The sequence below is a fragment of the Canis lupus genome, chromosome 34 (assembly GCF_003254725.2).
Source record: "Canis lupus dingo isolate Sandy chromosome 34, ASM325472v2, whole genome shotgun sequence".
Lineage (NCBI taxonomy): Eukaryota > Metazoa > Chordata > Mammalia > Carnivora > Canidae > Canis > Canis lupus.
Window position 1 is genome coordinate 21,678,019 of NC_064276.1, and position 19,795 is coordinate 21,697,813.

Sequence of the window (19,795 nt, forward strand, 5' to 3'; positions counted from 1 at the left end):
ACTTATGCATTTCTCTCACTCCCGTAGACCCTCGAGTTCAGGGACCATGTTCAGGGACCATGTTATTCATCTTTGTATGTTGTGGTACCCGAACACGGCAAACTTGAAAATCATTGAATGATTGATTGAATATAAGATAACATAGTCAACGGTATTGAGAGTCAAAAGATATCTAAAGGTGATGCACCCTGACCCTTGTTTGACAGAGGAGGATGCTGAAGCTTAGAGAGTGAAGAAGGCACATTCAAGGTCAGAGAGAGTAAGATGAGGGAACAAGAGGCTGGTCACACTCCTCCAAAGACTGGTCTATACTGCTCAGTTCTGGCTGTCTAGCGTATTGTGCAAGTTCTCTATCCTTTCAAATTACCCTGTTGAGTTACAGCTAAAGAGAATGAAGGATGCCCCAATCTATGTTGCTGGACAAATCTCCCCCTCCAGAAGTAACTGGAGTAATATTCTTCAGAAAAGCTTCTATATTCTATTACCCAGACTTCAGCAGTCACTAGCTCTTTGGTTCACCCTCTGTGGTCTCATAGCCACTTTGGTGGGTTATTTGTCCTTGCACCTTACTGATTCCCCTAAGAATGGATGTGATGCACCTCCTCTGCCATTCCCTAAGCATTGAGCACGAGGCTTTAAAATGCCTATCAAAAACATGAAGACAACAAAAGGGAATTGCCAAGCCAGAAGGGGAAAACTAAATATTGGCTATTACACAGCAATGCTTCCTGGTGCCTACTCACTAAATCCCATCACAAAGAGGCAGTGGCTGCCTCTGTGCCTCTTCCACTTCTGGCCTCCCAACACTCTGCCAGGGTCTACTTTTCAGAGCTGCCTCTACTAGATCCTTTCCTTGAGTATTAGTCTCTTACTCCCAACTCTGATCTTTAGTCCTGCAAGAAAAAAATCTAAGAGGATCTTTTAATATAAAAAGGAAAATTCTTTGAGAAGATCTAGCTCACTCCCTACTTGGATGATTCATTAGGCAGAATTTGTCAAGGCAGGTCTGAGGAATTTGCATTTGCATCCCTTCAACAGTACTGGCTACCCAAAGGCCAAAGTATAGGTAGTTATGTGCATAACCAGAACATTCCACAGAGGGAATGAAAGAAGATCAAGTGGCATTCCTCAAAGGAAATTCTTCCTCCTTTATTAATCCATAGGAGGAAAATTCATGGTAAGCTAAGATAACCTATTTTGTTCAGGTGTTCAGCCCTAAAGCACTTTGCCCAAAACTTGGGAGCTGGTACGATAATCAGGTACGAATAGCTGATGGATTTAGGATTTGTGTGTATTATTAACAATAATTAACATTTATTGAGTGGGTACTATATGCCAGGGACTGTGTTTAGCATTTTACATGCATTCTCTTACTTAATCCTTCCAAAATCCTATAAAAAGGCACAATGATGCATTCTGGGTGTGGTTTAGGGTGCGGCTGCTTCATTGCCCAAATCCTACCATTCATCCCTCCTCTTCTCCAGAGTTCCTAGCCAAAGAGCATATTCACCAAAGGATCGGCAGCCAAATGGGAAAGTGCTGATATTATTAATGTCTGGGAAAGCCCATAAAGGAGAGCACAGTTCAGGCCTGAGGCTTAGGAGAAGCAGACCTAGCATCTACTCTAACCCAGCCTTCAGCGTGCATAGAGGCTAGGACAAAGCACAGAACATGGTCAGCTTCCTAAAGGGATACCCAGAGTGAAAAACAATGGGTCATGGAATCTAACTTTAAAAGACTGTTGCTTCTCACAGTGACCCTCTTGGGTTCTGGCCAGTTAGATGAAGAATTCCTGCTCCTTAGGAGGGATCCAGTGAGGTTAGAGAGAGGAGTGTGATATAAGGGGAGAAGCTGACCTCACTATAGGTTAAGGCAGATTAGTGAATACAGTGAATACAGAGCCATACCTGTGTCTCCCATCCCTATGTCACAGAGGAAGAAATCACAGCTCAGTGAGGTTAAATCTCTTGCCCATTACCACATGGCTAGAAAGTGGTCTTCAAAGGCAGGCTCTCTGGTTCCAAATCCTTAACTTATAACAGCTGCCTAATGATAGCACTTCTTAATCATTGATTTTTGCTATCCCTATTAGAAAACCTCAATCCTTCCTAAGTAATTCCCCATTGTGTCCAGGAACCTCCAAAGAATATCTCTCATTTTTGTTTCTTTTTTTTTTTAAGATTTTATTTATTTATTTATGTGCATGAGAGAGAGAGAGAGAGAGAGAGAAAGAAGAGAGAGGGGGGCAGAGACACAGGCAGAAGGAGAAGCAGGCTCCATGCAGGGAGACTGACATGGGTCTCAATTCTTGGTTTCCAGGATCAGGCCCTGAGCTGAAGGCGGCGCTAAACTGCTGAGCCACCCTGGTTGCCCTCATTTCTGTTTCTGAACTTGGTTCACCTTCATCACATCTTACCTATCACTACTTGCTTTCCTGCTCTAGCATCTTTGGGGTGTTACCATGAAGCTGCTAACATTCCCCTTCCTTGGTTCTGGAGACCAACTGGGTTTCCCTGGGATCCATCTTTACCTATACCACCACCTTGACTTCAGAGGTCTCCAAGGGTCTAGAATCTTCTTGTACCAAATTTGTGCTGACTTCTATTCAGAAGGAGAATATCTTACTATTTCTTTGAGATGGGCTCTAAGGAAGTTCTGCAGCATCTATAAGAGCTTTAGAAAAATCGATTCCTTCAGTTTCTGTTTGCAGATTCAGACACTGTCTGTGGGACAGGTGAGGAGGATCATTCCTGAGGAAGTGAGCTACTCATTCACCCCCTTCTATTTTGGTGTCTGATATTTTGAACCAAATGCCCTTGCCCTTTATTTCTTGTGCCCAATCCCAGGATTTCAAGGTTTTATATTTCTGAATCCCAAGAACAGACCAGCTTTAATTCAACTGGAAAGGCTCATTAAGTCCTGAAAATGGTTTCATTGATTTTTAGAGAGAGCTACATGTGTCTTATTATTAATATGCAAGGAAGTGAAAAATAAATGCAAAGGGACCTCACTATTACTGGTCCTACAAGTGCTACTAAGTCCTCTATACATCATGCCATGGAAGCATGTGAATGAAGGGCAGCCATAGGCAAAAGCGCTTCTCTCATATGTTTGCTGAGGATTGGACTTTTTGACTTACCAGAGTCTTCTACCAGTCATTGCTCTCTAGTCTCTATCACCTGGCTCTGTCCTCTGTCCTTATAATGCTGATTTGCTCATTGGACATCCTCCTGGTGCATCTTTCCCCCAAACACACAATCAACTCTCACCCCTCACGTCACCCATACTTCTAACTTAGAGACATTTTCTATCAGTTTTGGCTTCATGGAATGGACTCAGTTCCTCACAGTCCTCTCCAGTAGGGAAAGGAGTCTTACACAATTCTGGTTAGAAAGTTCAGATTTATAACTGTTTGATGATTCAAAAGCAAAAACAGAAAACAAAATTAACAACCCAGATTTAAGATCGGCATGACTTAGAAAATGGTTCTTTACTAATGCCTTCCAATCTTTTCTTGCTAAGTACCTACTGTATGTAAGCTTTTACCATATAATGGTGATAGTGACCCCATACAGCTGGATAAGACAGAGAACTTCAAAAAGTACTAATAAGGAAATATACATGTACTGAATTATATTCAAGATAATTTATTTGGATACATAACATGTACATTAACACAAATGACTTAATTGAAGGCAGTATGATGTAAGGGCCATAAAAAGATATAAGCAAGTTGCTTATTCCAGCAAAAGCAATCAGAAAGGGTCTAGAAAATTCTTATTACATTTTGATATGAGTGGGGAATGGTGTTATTTTAAAAATGGGATTATTTTTGCAAGGACTCAAGTCCTTGCAAGCAGAAAGTTGAATTTGGCGTTATTTTGACCTGAATATAGAGTTTGTTTAGAAAAAAGTGAGTATAAGCATAAACACATATTCTGTGTCTAAAAATGAAGAGCTTGGTTGCTGATGTCAAAAATTTCAAATTCCATTTCAGAGGTGGTGAAAAATCTTTGAAGTGTTCCCATCAGGGGAGCCCTGTGATTAGAAAATGATACAGAGTGATTCTCAAGAACCTATCAGGAGTGTGGAGAATAGAATGAGAGACAGACAAAGAAAGAAGCAGGAATAGCAGCTGGAATCCTCTTTGAACAGCCTGGAGGTCATGTGGGCATGTACCAAAAAACAAAAACAAAAATTAAAAAATCCCAAAACAAAAACCAACAACTTTCTGGGGCAAAGTTTTATAGTGAATAACATCTATTTCTCGTTTTCTTCTTGTAATATTCATTTTATTTCATTGCAGAAGGTTAGAAAAATACTGAAGAAAGTAAAATGAATTCATGATTTCCCAATTAAGAACACAGTAGTTTATATTTGTATCTCTTTACTTCTAATTTTTTATCTGTGTAATTAAATTTTTCAGGGTTAGATTATATACATATTTAAGTGTTTTTTAAAAATTTAATGTCATAAGCGTTTCCTATGTATGTTCATTATTACCCTTATGTCTTTTTAAGAGTTTATTTATTTATTTGTTTATTTGTTTAGAGCATTGGGAGGGACAAAGGGAGAGGAAGAGACAAAAATCTCAAGCAAGCTGTCTGCTGAGCATGGAGGCTGTTGTGGAACTCAATCCCATGACCCTGAGATCATGAACTAAGCCGAAACCAAGAGTGGGACACTTAATCAATTGAGCCACCCAGGCACCCCTTTGTTCATTATTATCTTAATCATCTTTTAGAAACATGTCAGAAAATTGAATAGAAAAAATTTAAGTAATTATAACTATCAATCATGTTAAAAATGAAAACATAAAGTCACAAAGAAGAAAACAAATGCAGCTTAATACCACCATTTAGAGATAAACACCAGTGAATATCCTTGAAGTGTATTTTAAGCATAAAAGTGAATTAAAAATTGGTACAGTACTGTATAACATGCTTTATAACTTTTTGTTGCTTGTGATAAAAATCATCTAGAAGTGTTTTAAGTGTTGCATAATATCATGTAGATATACCATCACTTATTCATACCTGACAGTAACCATAATAATTTATTTATGATTCAGAGACAAAACTATACTCAAAGGCAGACTATTTCTTAACGCTCTCATTACCAATCAAGAAAGAAAGTCACCAAGCATAAAAGACAAAAAGTTAGAAAGACACCAACAAAATGAACTTGAAAAAAGTAGTAGAAAGGATTAAATGAAGATAAAATCAATTACCATTGGACTAGGAAACAGAAAAACAATAGACAATAAATAGAGTTGGTAAGACTGTTCTTTCAGACAAACAACGTTTGGGCTTCAGTCTTGGACTGTGTGAATCCTTCTTCCAGCTCCACTGACAGCTGTCAAGGGGAAACATTCTCACTCAGCCTTAATTCCTGACTTCCCTTACTTTACTCCATATCAGTGATATGATTTTTAAATAATTCATAAATATGCAATGCCTCTTGGTGATTAAATAAATATAAAGAGATTTTGCAAAATTAGGAAGTTGCTATTTCAACTTGGAAAATATTTTAGACTAAAATACATCTTAGATAAGACAGATCGCACAAATATGAAAGATATATCATAAAATCCTAAGAATACATTCCAGGATTATAGGCTCTCAAACAGACTTTAAGTTTGGGAAACTGCTGGGGCACCTGGGTGGCTCACTGGCTGAGCCTCTGCCTTTGGCTTGGGTCGTGATCCCAGGGTCCTGGGATCAAGTCCCGCATCCGGGTCCCCGCAGGGAGCCTGCTTCTCCCTCTGCCTCTCTCTGTGTGTCTCTCATGAATAAATGATTAAATCTCTAATAAAAATAAAAAAAAAGTTTGGGAACTGTCTTAAGCTTTCTTAGATTACTTCCATGAGGAACAAAGAAAACAGATGAATAGTCTCTTTAAAGAGGGAGGCAGTGGAAAGAGTAGCTTAGACAAGGGATGGTAACACGAGTCCAGTGTCAAACTCCAACATCAAACTCCTACTTTCATATTGTTTCTCTACCACTTACTGCCCCCATGGACTTGGGTGAACTAATCTCTCTGCACCTGTTTCTTCAACTGTAACTTGAAACACTGAGGATGCTGTGCTTCCAAAAGACCTCTGAGAGATAGGAAGAGAAAGGATCATTTTGAAAAACAACAGCAACCACTTTTAATAATTTTACAATCCAAGAAGTTCATCTTTTTTTCATGTCCTTAAAAAAATCTTTACAAGGCTAGCTTGCTAAATTTATAAAATTAGTTTTGGATAGATCACCAAGAACCAGCAGAATTCTGAAAACACATTTAGAATCATGAAAGTGGTCCATTGTTATGACGTGATTTCTTGTCTCTTAATGTTTATAGCTTCATGATATTTCCCCACAACCTGACTCGAATCTTCCTATTGAGATTATACTTTGAGATCAGAGGCTTTTCTATGAGGAAAAGGCAGCCATACCTAAATTTTTCTTTAGGTATGTTTAACTACAAAAAAACCATTTGTTCATTCATTAGGATGGGGTTTTGACCTTGGGGCTTTTGCAATTTATAAGCAAGAACTCAATACAAAGCACACAAACGAACAAACAAACAAACAAACAAATAGGGTTATTCAGAAAAAAGGCTTCATCTGCATTGAAGCTAGAATGCTTCTTTGGGAAAGTGATAATTGAGCTGTGTCTCTAAGAATGTAGTATTGTAGGAGTTTATTGGGAGGGAGGAGGGTCAGTTTGAAGTGAAATAGTCCTTAAAAGCCTTATTTCATTATTCTAGGCAGTGAGGGTAAATTATTTTATATTCATATGAAAACTTGTAACATGATACAACTCATGTTTTGGAATATTATTTTAGCCCCCAAATCATAGATAAGAGTTAGGAACATGGTGGTTGCTGTTGTGCCCTCCTTGCTCAGACTGAGATGGGAAGGCCTAGACAGGAGTGACATTGGAGGGGAACTGAGAGGCCTGCAGGCCTCTGTGTGTGTAACAAATGCTACCAAAAGAGAGCTTTCTCTTTCATTAACGCCATCTCAAAAATGTGAAACACAATTGGCTGGCATTGATTTACCTTTATTTACCTTCTCTAAAATAGCTGGCAGTTTCCATACGAATGATATCTACTTGGCATGTTAAATTGCTGAGAGTTTTCTTCCTTCAGTGGGTAAATAGGCATGCCTGAATAAATCTGGAAAAGTCTTACTGTGTGACTGCATGAATGCTTTCCACAAAAGCCTTAAACTGGGCCATGTGCTTGTGTCTTTGTAATTGTTATTGATGTTGTAATAAACTAAAAATGTGGTGCTCACCATGGAACACACCCAACCCTCTGCCTAAATATGAATTCATGCAAGAAAACACCACTACCTATCCTCACAGAAAGACTGGAAGTCAATTTAGCTCAAAGATTGAAAGACAACTAATGCTTGAGCCAGTTAGACAAAAATGGCTATTTTTAACCATGGTATCAGTAGAAATGTCTTTTTTTTTTTTAAGTCTTTTACAAAAAAAAATGGTTGCCGTTTATTTTAGGAGTAATCAGTTTATCATGGGTAGGATAACGTTTCTGAGTACAAATTAGTTCTTTTTGAAGTTTAAGCTATGCTCTTTTGTAAGTTTTATTTCTGTGCCAACCCCTAGTACTGGGCAGTATTTGGAGATTGATTTTGCTACATCTCTCTCAGATCTAAATTTGGATATGAGAATAATAAAGATAAAATAGAAATATGTATTTATTCATTCATTCATTCATCCATTCATTTAATGAATATTTCCTATGTTCTAGACATTGTACTAAGTGCCAGGTGTAGAGTTAACATGGCCCTTGCCCTCCAGGAGCTTACATTTTCAGAGTAGTCTAAGCTATGCACATAAATATTCCTATTATAATTTATAATACTATGTGTGTCTGTAAGAAAAATCCTGGAGTACAGAGAATGTTTATTCCATTAGAAGAATATGAAAAACATTCACAGAGAATATGACATTTTAGATGAGTCTAAGGAATAAGTAGAGAAATGGGAAGAACATTCCAGAAGGAAGAGAGAGCATGTGCAAAGAAGTGGAAGTGCAAAATGTCTCAGGAAGAAAGCACAGGCAAGTAGAAAAAGCACAGAGAGACAGAGCTATGTCAGAGGCGTGCTCACTCCTCTGAAAACTGAGGAACCTTGGGCAAGTTAGTCAATCTCCTTGAAAACAGATAATAACATTTATCTTGAAGTATATTCTTTGATTAAATGAGATAATGATTAAATGATGCCTTGAGCATGGTTAATAAATATAGTGTAATGTATTCAAGAGGAATATATGTTTCCTGGAGGTAGAACATAGGGAGTCTGGGTAAAAATGGAGAGGAAACTGAGATTACAAAGATAGGTTGGGTGAAAGTAAAGCTAAGTAGTTTAGATTTTATTCTGAGGGCAATCAGGACCCACCAACTTTTTAAGCAGGTCTTGGTTGTGGCCAGATTTTTGTTCTAGAGAGGTCAACCTGGGACAGGGATGAGAATAGACAGAGGAAGAGTGAAGCTAAGCGTAGACAGGAAAACTCTTGTAGTGACTCAGGTCAGAGAGGCTGAGGATTTTCACTCTCATTGGCTGTGTGTTATAGGGAGGAAGTGGGTCCCCACAAGAAATGTAATGCACAAACACACACCAAATTGGAAGGGTTTGGGACTACTAGTATGTAGAAGTGAAAAGTCCTAAATTATCTCTCAGCACGACACTGAGGAGTACAGGCGGCTTGGTATTTTCTTCTGCAGTAGCACAAATACATCTGCTTATTTGTCGTCCAGCTGCTTGGAGTTGGAAGAAACTAAACCCACATTGAGAGGGAACATGGCTATTTTCTGCTGCTAAGTCATTCCTCAGCACATGGGATTGTAGAAGGAATTTAATTGTGCCATTTCCTAAACTTTTTAGTGTTTATCGACAGATGCTTATCAGGAGAGGGAGTTGAATTATCTAGTAGATTCCACCCTCATTTTACACATGAAGACACTGAACTCAGAAGCAGGAAGTAACCTATCTCAGAATCAGAGAATGTGCAAAGCACAAGAGCCAGGACTCAAATCCAGGATTTTCATTCACCTATTGCACTCTTTTTATACCCTTGATCTGATACATTGCTGAGAATGCAGGCAAATATCACTAAAAGCTACAAGGTGAGCATTAACTTTGTCCATCTCCATCAGAACAGAAATGAATTGTTTAACTTTCCTTTTAAAGCTTAAATGCTAACTGAAAGTCAGTCAAATGGAGCTAAAACACCTTGTGGTTTCTATGTAAATTAGTAGTAAAAATTAGTTAATTTATATAAAAATATTTTAAAAAACTATTAGGGCATATTGCTGGAGTAAAGTCAAGCAAAATGATTTTTAGTTTTCTTAGCACTGATTACAAATCCATGGGAGTTTGTTTATAAAACAATGAACCACAGGCTACCAATTAGAATTAAGCTAAGAATCATTCTTAATGAATGAAAAATGTTAGCTCCACCAAATTTGGGGTATTTTAGCAAGAGAACTATTATTAGAACACATGTAAGGTTAAAATTCTCTGTCCTTTCCAGACACTCATCATTTACCCTTTTTTCTTGGGAACAAAATATTGTATAGAATTCTAAATCACTGATACTTATCTTTTTAAGGGCCATTTAAATAATCAGTTTAGATATAACCATTTTACCTATTTCCCTTCCATCTTAAACAGTATATTTGGAAACCATTCAAGAATCAACTGGGTTGGAATCATCATAAGGAATACAGAATCACAGAATTTTATGTCTGAAAGTATCTTTGGATATGATCTGTGGTTTTGATCTCCCATGTGATGAAATGTCTAGAGTGTGGTCATGAGATCTGCCAGTAGGACAGGTAGAATGAATGCAAACCTACTGGGGGCCTCTGGCTTAAAGGCAGAGCTATATATCTCATCCTCAGGGACTTCAAAGTATTTAATGTAGAAGGGAGTTTTAAAACTGGGCCAGGGGCTCCTGGATGGCTGAGCTGGTTAAGCCCTGGACTCTGGATTTCTTCTCAGGTCATGTTCTCAGAGAATGGAATGAGAGCCCCACATGCTTGAACTACTCGCTCAGCTGGGAGTTTGTTTGTCTCCCTTTCCCTCTGCCCCTCCCCCTACTCATGCTTGCTCTCTCTCTCTCTCTCTTTCTCTGAAATAAATAAATAAATCTTTTAAAAAAATTTAAAAGGGCCAGATGAAAAGTGCAATAAACGTTGCTGTCTGGGGCACAGAAGAAAGCAATAGATTGGGGAAAAAAATGATCTGGGTTTGAATTGCAGTCTTTTACTACCCTGGATTAAGTCTCTCTGTCACTGGTGGTGGTGGTGGTATTTTGCTTCAGTTACCTGATTTGTAACCAGGTGATCACTATGAATGTCCCTTTAAGTTCTGACCTATGATTGTGTGGTTCTTCCATTGAGGATGAGTTGCTTAAAGCAAAAGCAGAATTCAAAATAGCCTAAATTATGAGTGACCCAATGTCACTCAGAAAATCAAACATTCAAATTCGCTCTCATTTCAATCTGTTTTTTTTTTTATTTCAAAAAGTGACATTCAATGAGTACTTACTAAGTGCCAGAGTATGTGCAAAGCACATTATTAAATGTGTTCACTCATTAAATCTTTCAACTCCATGAAGTGGGTACTATTTGGTCTTAACAACTTCTTCACATCATAGGATATTTTTGTCTTGTATCTAATAGGAAACTTAAGCAACCTTGCTAGTGTTACTGTAAGCAGGATGTGAATCCAAGACAGCCATCTGAAAGCATTACCAGAGCATCTCTCTTGATGGGAGAGAGCTCATTGGCCATGCATGTTTTTGCCCTGACCAATGATACAACCTCCTGCCCAAAGTTACCAGTATCACTAGGTTGGCAACAAGTCTTAGGAAGTTTACATCATCCCTATATTTTTGAAGTTACTAAATGTGAAAAATATCATGACCTCAGTGTTCCCTTGCTAAGCCAGATTCATAACATTACCACCACCTGCTCTTCCAAAGGTTTCCATTTAATGCAGGTTTAAAAATAAGGACTCTGAACTCTCTCTTGCTTTCTTTAGAGAAAAGGTGTAAGTCTGGTTGGAGTGTTTAAGAAATTCCAGGGTGATGCAGTGGAAAGAACTTGTCTCAGTACTGCCACATGACCTTGGGCAAGTCAACCTCACGGGCTTTCACTTTTCTCCATCTCTATAACAGAGTGATTGAATAAAACAATTTGGTTGGAGGAGAAGGGATCTGAATTGGATTATGTATAAGTTTATTGGTCTTTAAAATCCACAAAAAAACCCTTTAAAACGAAAACGTACAGTAGTTGGTAAACATGTAGTGGCTACTGAAATGCTTAAGGCAGGTAATTAAAAATCTTTTAACTCCTCTTTGTCTCTACTTCCCTCCCTCCCTTTCTTCTTTCTGTCCACCCCTCTCCTCCTTTTTTTCCCCATCTGGACAGTACTTTAGGTGCAAGGGATGCTGTTGTGAATAAAATAGGCAAGGATTCTCCTGTCATGGACCACACATTCCCATGGGGGAAAATAAAAAGGTAGTAACAAGTAACCCAATAAATAAAGTGATAATAGGGGCCATGGACAAAATACAGTGGGAAAATGGGTTTAAAACTGGCGGTTGCAAATAGAGACATTTAGATTTTAGAGACAGTGGTTGAGATGAATTTCTCTGAAGAGAAAACATTTTGCTGGAGATTGGAATGATGAAATGGAACTGACATTGTTCTGGGGAAGAACATCACTGAGAAGACTTGGCACATGCAAAGGGGCTGAGAAAGGCATGAGTATGGCCTGGTCAGAAATCAAAAAGAAGGCCTAACATCAACAGCATAATGAACGTGGAAGAGAGTAGAAGAAAGAGAGCAGAGAGGTGGAATCAGCCAGGCCATTTAGAGCATCTTAAGGAGTTTAGTTTTTATTCCAAGTATATTTGAATGTCATTGAAGTGTTTTAAGCAGAGGTATGGTATTGTTCATATTTTTATTTTTTTTTAAATAAGCTTCAAGCACAGTGTGGGGCTTGAACTCATAACCCTGAGATCAAGGGTCACACACTCTACTGAACAATCCAGCCAGGTACATCTTAGTCACATTTTTAAATGGCTGTCCTAACTGCAATGGATTATAAGGGCTAGAGAGTAGAAGCAGGAAGATGAGTTAGGAAATATAACATAATTAAATCAGGATCACTCAAAACCAAGATCTAGAGAATGAGAGTAGCCTGAAGGATGATTGGAAGTAGAACTTGAACATGAATCTGGTTTGAATGCCTCCAGTAATGTGTAACCCAATGTCTTTTAAAGTAGCCTACTTTATTTTTGACAACTTTATCTCTCAGAAACTATATGCTATGATCACAAAATACAATAAGTGCCTAGTAAGTATTATTTCTTCCATCTTTTCCCAGTAGTGTTTATGCATGGGCCCTAGATTCATCCTTTTGGGTCATACCCAAAAGACCTAATTATAACCCCCTGCAAGTATGGAAACTGATTGACAATCCCCTTTTCCTTTAGTCAGTCTAATTGTGCACAGCTTCATACTCACTTAGTGACAGGACAACAGTTATTCTGCTGTCCCACAGCCTAATTACTATAGGTATACAATTCTTGTTACACATATGCTAGAATAGCGCTGTGACTAAAGTATTATTGGGCTTTGCCTAACTAGATAGATATAGTGAAAAGGGCCTAGGTATTGGTGAGTTAGGCTGAGTCAGCTTGTTATCAACTACCAAATCCCACTAGTTGCTAGAGACACAGGTCTTTACCTCAAGCTAAGCCAAGTAGGCTACCCTTAAGTAGCTTTAGTCACATAGTGACCAGAAGATAGCATATGCTAGGTGAACAGGGACATGGTTCCAGCCACACGGAGGGATGGGGCTCTGTCTGGAAAGGAAGGAACCAGGCAAAAGGCCTAGGAAGTTGCCGAAGACCCACAGCTGTGATACAGCCATTTTGGGAGACTGGTGTGCAATAGCTCAGGGCTTCAATTTTTTGAAGCCCATTTACTAATAAAATTGTCAGATATTTGTACTATATAAGCTAGACTTTTTTTCCCTGTTTTTTTTTTCCCCCTCCCAATTGGCCTTTGGTATTGGTAATTTTGAACAATTATTTTGTTTTTTTTTTAAAGGTCTTATTTATTTATTTATTTATTTATTTATTTATTTATTTATTAGCTAGTTAGTTAGTTAGTTAGTTGAAAGAGTATGAGTGGGGGGAGGGAAGAGGGAAAGAATCTCAAGTAGACTTTGCACTGAGTGCAGAGCCCAACGTGAGGCTTGATCTCAGGACCCTGAGATCATGACCTGACTGAAACCAAGAGTCAGATGCTTAACCAACTAAGAACTAAGCCATCCAGGCACCCCAATTTTGAACAATTTTATCTTATTTCAGCTATTTTCTGGGGAACCAAGAGATGGGATACAGAATCACATCTGGCCTAAAATTAAAGGGAAGCACCTCATCTCTGAGATGCAGCATTATTGCTAAGAAATCATCAGGAGTTGGGCTAAAGGGAGAGAATGTAGTGATCCTTTTCTTTGTGCTTTTCCAGATAAAGGTCTTGCTTTGATTCTTACATCTTACATTTTATTTTAAATAATTGAAGCAATTTCCTTTGCATCCTTGGCATCCTAGTTGCTCTTCCAAACAGGTGCCCTAGTTCAGTTGTTTTCAAAAGTGTGGTCCTGGGATGCCTGGGTGGCTCAGTGGCTGAGCATCTGCCTTTGGCTCAGGGCATGATCCCGGACCAGTGATCCCAGTCCAGGGATCAAGTACCACAGCAGGCTCTCTGCAGGGAGCCTGCTTCTTCCTCTGCCTGTGTCTCTGCCTCTGTCTCTCATGATTAAATAAATAAAATCTTAAACACACATACACACACGTGTAGTCCTCAGACCAGAAGCATCACGGCAACATCTGGGAATTGTTAGAAATGCAAATACTTAGACTCCAACCACTCCTCAATGTGGCACTCTTGGGGTAGGGCCCAATAATTTCTGTTTAACAAGTCCCCAGATAATGCTGATACACACTTAAGTTCAGAAATTCCCGGGATCCCTGGGTGGCGCAGCGGTTTGGCGCCTGCCTTTGGCCCAGGGCGCGATCCTGGAGACCCGGGATTGAATCCCACGTCGGGCTCCCGGTGCATGGAGCCTGCTTCTCCCTCTGCCTATGTCTCTGCCTCTCTCTCTTTCTCTCTCTCTGTGTGTGACTATCATAAATAAATAAAAATAAAAAAAAAAAGTTCAGAAATTCCCTGCTCAAATTGGTCCTAAAATGAGGACCTCAGAAGAGTCCCACACTTCACCTGGGTGAGGCAGATCAAGAATTCCTGCTCCTTCTGTGGGCTCGAGGTCAATCTAGGGTTAGAAACCAGTTCTCTTAGGTTGTGCACCGCGATTCTTTTCATCATATGCTCTGAACCTCAATCCTGGTAAAGAATCACAATGCTAAAGATAACTGCTAACATCATCTTTCCTTTAGTTTTGTGGGTTTACCAAATTGAAAAGGAAATAGCGGTTGGTAATTTCACATCCAGAAGTAGAACTTAAAGAAAGTAATCAGAGAAGTACACACAAATCTGATAGATATTCATTTAGACATGATTTATGACAGAAACTTAAAACTATACAGTGGAGAAACTGAATAAGTAATTTTATAATATATCCAAACATTCTAAAACAGCACAGTCATTAAAACACATTTTTTCCAATGATACATACTGATATAGAAAAATACATGCTATCAAAGTACAAAAGTAGAATATAAAACTGGATGTTTACAATAAACCTGATGCTTTAAACAAATATGACTGCAGATTCTATTAATAGAAGAAAAATAGAAAAAATAAAAGGAAAAATAGAAGAAAATGTATCCACATTTAAAAAGTATTATTCACTGAGTAACAGTATAGTGATGTCTTTTTATTCTTGCTTTTGTTTCTGCTTAACATTTCTTCAATGATTTAATTTTTTCAACTTCATTATGGAAAAAAAAAGCTGACGAGTGGTTATCCCATCAGGCATACTAATGCTGGTTTCTTATTACAATATTAGGATGACATTTCTGGATAAATTCAGGCAACAGGACCTGTATATGCTCTTCTGTCCTCCATTCTAATCCAGGATATTAATCCATGAATGAAAGGTGATTTTTTTGAAAGGTGTTTAATTAGTGTAAAGAACTCAGACATATTTGAGAACCATTATTAAATATAATTATCAACCATGAAATTTCTAGTTTCTAGTCATATGTCTGAGCAGTATTAAATACCAAAAGAGACGACAGTTGGAACTTCATTTTCCACCCAGTTGCTGTATTTTTGCATATTTATTCTTCATCTATACAGCAATGTGACAGACAACTATTTTAGGGATTATCAAGAGCTTTCGTCTCATGATCCTCTGATCAAGTTCTTCTATTTTTTTTTCAACATGGCTTAGCCAAAGTTAAGAGGAATGTGTTGTTTTCATAAATTTCAAGAAATGCTATGTTCGATATCATATAATAAGAATTAGAATAATATGCATTATTACCAGGAGAAATGCTAATATCTATAGCTACACTTTACTCATACTTATAAACCCCATTAAAGGGAAAGAGAAAAAGATGACAACTATGGGCTACTGGCAATAAATCCATTCATTAATTAAAAACTATTTATCCAGAGACAAGGTTAACTGAGAACTTGCAAGGCAACATGAATGTGGATGCAGCTCTACCCCAATGCCTGCCTGGCCCTGAACACCCAATTCTAGGGACTCTTCTCCAATGCCTGAAATTTATGGGCCTGAAGAAAATTATGCATCCTTGCAAATGTCATCTGCTGAGACAACCCACAGAGGGACCATCTCTCCTCTTTCTTCTTCCATGGATCTGCTCATTTAAGACAGCTCTGATTCTTCCACCAGTCCCGGAGTACTGTCTACTTTGGTAGAGGAGAGCGTGGTGAAGAAGGAAGATATGGCCCAGGGCAAGAAACAGATCAGAACTGTGTTCTCTCGGGGCGCCTGGGTGCCTCAGTTAGGTAAGCATATGCCTTTGGTTCAGGTCATGATCCTGGGGCCCTGAGATTGAGCTCGGCCTTTCTCTCCCCTACTGAGCCTCCCCTCACCTGTGTTATCTCTCTCTCAAATAAATGAATAAAATATTCTAAAAAAATGTTCTCTCAGACCCAGCTATATGTCCTCGATGGTAGATTTCAGAGATAAAATACTTTAGTCTCCAGCAGATTCAAGAACTTTCCAACATTCTGAGTCTTAGCCATAAGCAATTTAAGACCTGTTTCTCAGACCAGAGAATGAAAGGTAAGATGTGGCAGAAAAACAACTGGTCAAAGAATAGAAGAGTATGACTTGGAAGAGCTCAGCAACTACAGAATACCCAGGCTTCTATTCCTAGCACCAGGATACCTGAGGAACACTCCTGGAAACCTTCCAATATGGACAACCCAGACCTGGAATAACCCAGATTGGAGTAACAAGACCGGGAAGAGCCAGTCTTGGGGCAACCTTTCCTGAAACAGTCAGACCTGGTACCCCCAAGCCTGGAGCAGTCAGCTCCACAACCGGGAAGAGGGATCCTTGCAGCCCAACATCCTGAATTTCCAGCAAAATTGTGTCAGCAATTTGGAGTTCATCTGAGAAACTACTGGGGAAAGCCATAGTATAATACAATAATTCATTAAGTATTTTAGTACCCAGCAAATAATGGATTTATTCTCAAATTATTCTGAACCTATAACCTGAAAATGTGTGACGATGAGTTTACTATTAAATCTCAATTTGGGCCGTGGCCGAATTACTTCTAGGATCTGTATTTTAGGATCCAGTATCTCTGCCTTGATACTTTGTTTCTCATTATGCTTATCATGTCCATTGAGGAGGTAAGATTGGAGTCTAATCAAGGAGTTTTCAGTAGCAATGGCTGCTACAGACAGCATGATAAAAGATGTTTCTGACTGTAGATAACTAGATATAATACTAATTTGGATATCTTTAGGCTTTAGAATCTAACTTCAAGAATAGTAAGTAAAAATACACAGACATGTGATGAAGGATTATTTATATTTTCTGAGATTGTGAGATTTTACTTGTTGATAACATCAATTGTCATAGTGAATATTTAAGCTAAATGTGCTTCATCGATTTCCTCTGCCCCTTTGTGTTGTTTTACTGCAGCTGCTAATTTGTTCATTATTCTAATAGTTGTAGAAAGATGTTGTATATTTTAATGTATCATGATAATAGTACCAGTTTGTCTGGTTGGTTTATAGGTTTAAGTACAAATAAATAAAATACCCACTGAAAAACTATTTATTGAGTGCTTGCTATGTGCCAGGCACTGTGGTAACCATGGCTATAAAAGCACATCATGAAGATTATACTATAGTCTAACAGAACTTATAAAACATTATTAGACATTGGAACTCAAATGAAAGTAAAAAAAAAAGAGATTAGATCAGAAGAGAACTATGGGTCAATGTTATGAGCATTTAGAAAAGGAATGTATTCCCATTCAGACTTGAAGTTCTTTTTAGAATTCAGTGTTAAGGAGATTATGAAGAGGAAATCTTTCCAAAAGAAGCATAAGCAAGGATTTGGGGTGGAAAAAGACATCACATACATGGAAAACACAAGTAATTTTCTTTTGCTAGAGAATACATCCTCCCTTAAGAGTGCCATTTTAAGCTTTACCTACCTAGAACAGCATATAGTAAGCCCTAAGTAACCTCTTTTGATTGTTATACTTGGAATAAGTCTCTTTTTTAGAGACAAGAGGAATATAGTTTGGCTGCCCTGAGAATGGCCTCTGCCCATCTACACATTTTCTCAAACTCCAAATCAACTAACCAACCAAACCAAAAAATCCAACTGTGAAGAAATCTTTAAAAATAATTCAGTTAGGGATCCCTGGGTGGCGCAGTGGTTTAGCGCCTGCCTTTGGCCCAGGGCGCGATCCTGGAGACCCAGGATCGAATCCCACATCGGGCTCCCAGTGCATGGAGCCTGCTTCTCCCTCTGCCTGTGTCTCTGCCTCTCTCTCTCCCTCTCTGTGTGACTATCATAAATAAAATTAAAAAAAAATTCAGTTAGACTACCTTCTCTTGAAGAGGACATAGAGGAATTACCATAGTCCATCACACACTGAAATTTTTTTTTTACTCTCTTTTTTCCCTTGCCTGCCTTCCTTTTGTGATGTGGCTCATTCTTAGAAAAGAGTGAACAAGGAGTGCAGTCAGCTTTTCTTCCTGTGGTGTAAGAATTTCTCTCTAGGAAACATTCTCACTCTACTCTGGTGAATAAAAGTAGCCAACTTCTCTAGGATAGGATCAGAAAGAGAGGTAGAAGAGGGAAATGGAGGAGTGAACAAAAAAGTTCCTCCTAGAATGTACTATATAGGCTCCCACGGGCTTACAGTGTGTTACTCATTCAGTCCTTCCATCATGTGGTGGCTGATAGGGCTGAGACTCAAACACCACTGGCTTCTTCCAGAACACTTGTTTTTTTTTTCCTTCATGAAATCAGTCTGCCTAGTAAATCAGGAGAGGGCAGTGATAAAGAAACTAAATTGGGGGTGGTGAACCTGACAGGAAAATGCTGTGAAGGAAGAAAGAATTTGAAAACTGATTTTTTTAAAAAATCATAGAATATCCTGATAGGTGATAATCTGCGACCTTTCAAAGAATACTGATAAAGAAGACAGGGTATAGAGAAGCCCAGCAAAGGAGCCAAGGATTATAGTGCTGATGACTTTTGCAGAAGTTTTGACCCTAAGGAGAGATTGGTTTGGCCATGCAGCAGCTCTGGAAGGAAGGTTTGGCACCACTGATTTCAGATAGGAAAGATGGGTTCCCTTTGTGAAGGATTCATTCCTTCTGAAGCAGGGCTTCCCTAACGAAGTCGTAAATTAGCCTGACCTGAAGATATTTTAAAAATGCAAGTGCCCACCCTTATGCCAACTACTCTTGTAATTAGTCAGGGATGAAGTCTGGCGTTCTAGTCAGTCTATTGCTAGAGCTCCCCAGGCAAATCTAATGTGGAGTCAGGGGTGAGAATCCTGCTCTGAAGAGATTGAAGAATCAAAAGAAAATAGAAATGATAATAAAAAAGGGCCAAATATTTATAATTAAAATAACCAGTAATTTTCTTGTATTTATCAGAAATTTTATATATATCCAAAACACTTGTTTTTATTTTTATTTCAGTAGTATTCCTGATGGTAAAAATTGTTTAAAAGAGAAAGTGACAAAATAACAGATGTCTGGGTAATTGTATATAGGTGGAGTTGTTGGGTTTTTTTTTTTCTGTTCCTTTATATTTTTTGGTTCTCCCCAAACAGATTTAGAATGTGCTAATTTTATAATCAGAAGATATAAATAAGGACCAAAGCAAAAATCTGCATATTGAATCATTTTATCTATGTTATATAGAAATATATACTTATACTTGCATGATAATTTGAGAAAGAGATTCATATAAGAAAAGTCCCTTAAACATAATAGCAATTCAAACTTTAAGAAATTTTTACCATTGGCTTTAAATATCATCTGCTTTTGTTAATAAAAAAAATTCATTCACAGGGTCACCAAATGCTAGTGACCCATGAATATTTTGTATTCATCCTTTTCACTCAGCACAGTTCCTGGTATTTTCGTTAGCCCCATCTTATAAAGGGCCAATTAACTTGGCCAAGATCTAAGAGAATACAAAATGGCAGAGGTAAGATTTGATCTGTCTTGCCCTGTGACCTAGACAGCGTGCCTGGTGTTCATGGGCCCACTTGATTTT

At 38.3% G+C, this 19,795-nt stretch overlaps 1 pseudogene; it reads left to right on the plus strand.

Moving 5' to 3' along the window:
* Positions 1 to 12,878: 12,878 nt before the first annotated feature.
* On the plus strand, positions 12,879 to 16,753 carry LOC112645852 (homeobox protein NANOG-like; annotated as a pseudogene).
* Positions 16,754 to 19,795: the final 3,042 nt, after the last annotated feature.